This window comes from Orycteropus afer, unplaced genomic scaffold, assembly GCF_000298275.1.
Source record: "Orycteropus afer afer isolate SDZICR_OR568_19922 unplaced genomic scaffold, OryAfe1.0 scaffold00033, whole genome shotgun sequence".
NCBI classification, from domain to species: Eukaryota; Metazoa; Chordata; class Mammalia; order Tubulidentata; family Orycteropodidae; genus Orycteropus; species Orycteropus afer.
The window spans coordinates 16064337-16067577 of record NW_006921620.1 but is presented as its reverse complement, the minus strand read 5'-3'; positions in this window follow the sequence as shown (position 1 = coordinate 16067577).

Genomic DNA, 3241 nt, shown 5'->3' with positions numbered 1-3241 from the left:
CCCCTCCTTGGGTTTCCAAGGCTGTATTGCTTGGGAAGTAGATTGCCCAATCTTCCTTTGGAGGAATGGCTAGTGGGTTTGAACTTCCAGCGTTCTGGTTAGCAGTCAAATGCCTTAGGCACTACGCCACCAGAGATGAAATATAATAAATGAAGTATAAATTTATGTATCCATTGTATCTGGTTGTTTTCTTTTTGCTATCAAAGGCACAGGCCAGGGCATACTGTTTTGTTTTTTGGTTTTTAAGAAAATTTAGGCAAAAATAAAATTTCAAGATTGGAAATGAGGCTGAGGGACAGGGAGAATAACAAATAGTCAAAGACTTCTGTGAGACTGCTCCATGCCAAGGCAGTATTGAATTGAACATAGAAGCTCTATTAAGAGGCAATCTTGCAATGTTCTTATTTCACAATTGTTAATTCGCTGTCTATTACCCCTGTTGGATTTTTTAATAAATAAATGTTTATGTGGTACGAAATGCATCCAACTATTATTTGTAAGAGATAATAAAGTGCTGACCATCTTTAGCAAGGACATGGAAAACTTCCATATCCAGGAAGACAATGATTAACAGTGTTGATTTAACCACTGAGGTGCCTACGATTTTAAAAAAATGAATAAAGCACACCCACTCTTCACTTATGACATGGTTAGATGCCAAAGACCAGGTACTTAGGCAAAAATCAGCATTATGCAAAACTTCAACCACCAAATTCTCCTCAGGCTCCAGGGCTCATTTTGGATGTGGCCCTATAGTATGGCTTCCTCCCCTGCAGCCCCAGCCTACAGACTCACATCTCTGCACCAAGACTTCTGTAATTCGACTGGGTGTGTCAGCCATTTCAAACCACAGAGAGCTCATTGGGTCAGGATTTTCAGTCTGGCGGAACCAACCCTACCTCGTCCCATACAGAGTTCTTGCTCTCTATGGAAAAGCCCGTCCATCCGGGACCACTTCCTGAGGGCTGCAGTGCTCTCAAGACCACAATCGCCACAGCTTGGTCATTGTGGTGAAGTGACTACCCCATGTGCTGTTCGTGCCCCTTTTCTGCCTTCTTGCAGGCTCACAGTCCAAAACTGTATTCTTCATGGACAGCAGGGCAGCCAGCAGTCAGTGGATTCAGCTGGGATTTGGTGAGACCATGGAACTCATGTGCAATTAATGGCCCAAGGCCCCAGTGTCTAACCTTTTTTTCTGTTCTTTTAACTTTATTTATTGATGACTGGGAGAGGGATGAGATGGGAGGGATCAAACACTTGGGGCTCAAGAAGGGAGTTTACGTGAAATACAGGGGTCCTTACCAGCCACTCCTTGGAAGCAAGGTTGGACAATCTACTTCTGTAAGGATGTTGTTGGTAGTTATTTGCTGTCGAGTCAAACCCGACTCATAGCGACCCCTCCTTGGGTTTCCGAGGCAGTATCACTACAGAAGTAGGATTGCCCAACCTTCCTTCCGAGGAGTGGCTGGTGGGTTTGAACCGCCAGCCGTCTGGTTAGCAGGCAAGTGTCTTAGCCACTATGCTACCAGAGCTCCCTCTGTAAGGATATTGCCTTGGAAACCCAAGGAGGGGTCGCTGTGAATTGGATCCTACTCAGTAGCAGTGAGTTTGGTTTTTTTGGTTTTGGCTTTAAAGGGATTTAAGTAGTTTGTGTTTTTCTTAAACCATTGTTGCAAATGTGAAATGTCAGATAATGAGAGAGTTGATAAGTAAGGACTAGGTATAGTGATAATAGTAACCACCTTCACAAAAAGGAAGAGAGACTGGCAATCAACTTACATAGAGATTGTTGTTGTTGTTATGTGCCGTCGAGTCGGCCCCGACTCATAGTCAACCCCTCCTTGGGTTTCCGAGGCAGTATCACTCCGGAAGTAGGATTGCCCAACCTTCTTTTTGGGGAGTGGTTGGTGGGTTTGAACCGCAGCCTTCTGGTTAGCAGTCAAGTGCTTTAGCCACTATACTACCAGAGCTCCTACTGCGTAGGAAACCCAAGGAGGGGTCACTATGAGTCAGAACCAACTGGTCGGCAGTGAATTTGGTTTGGTTTGGTTTTTTGCAATAATTTGCAGAAAAACTTAAAACTCAATGACCAGAACTTTTAAGTCTTCTAAGAGTAATAAAACTTGGAAGATTTTATGTTGTTTATCATGCCACACAAATGCATAGAAGCCCACACACCCATAATTTAGATGTGTAACTCTCATACGAGGATAGAACTTGTGGCGAGCAATTTCTCATTTCTTTTGTCAGAATATCCTTTAGTCATTTTCTTTAAGTTTCTAAAATTTTTTCTGATTCTTAAGATAACACATTTATTTAGAAAGTACGTACAAGTGTAAAGGAGGAGGAATAGAATTCTCATTAACATCTAGGCGTATTTTATTATCTTTAATAAAATATCTTTTTTATTATTTTTATTATTGTCTTTTTTCTGAATTCTTTACACAACTAAAATATAGTATATAAATTTGGAATCTTATTTTTTTCACACTTAATTGTCTTTGGAAATAAATTTTTGATCCATTTGTGATTATTCTCTTATATTCTTAGAAAAATAGAGTATGGACACTTTAAGCATTTTGCTATATACAGCTAAAATACCTTCCAGAAACATTGTAACAATTTACCCACTATCATTTGATGAGGATGTCCATTTTATTTCACTCTAATCAGTACTGGATAATTTTCTTAATGCTTTGCTAACCTGAAGGGCAGGAGCTCTGATGGCGCTGTGGTTAAGGCATCGAACTGTTAACCAAAAAGTCAGTGGTTTGAAATCACCAACTGCTCTGCAGGAGAAAAATTAGTTGGCCTGCTTCCATAAAGATTTACACCCTTGGAAACCCTATGGAGGTCACTATGAGTCAGAATCAACTTGATGACAGTGGATTTTGTTTTGGAGTTTTAATCTGAAAGGCAGAAATGTAGATTCCTTTTTATTTTAATTCATATTTATTTGAATCCTAGTGAAGATGTCCATAACTACTGGCTAATTATATTTTTTTCAGTGTAGGTTTTTTTTTAATGCATTTTATTGAAATACAATTTAAGTACAGAGAAATACACAAAACTAAAGTGACATGGGTCAATGCATTTTTTTTTTTTTTACAGTGTTTCCTCCCCTCCCTTCCCACCCCTGGCAACCAATAAAGAAAGTTTCCCTCCATATATAAACCTTTCCTTGACCCTCCACAACAAGGAATTAATACTATATTTGTCCTTCTGTGATTGACTTATTTCA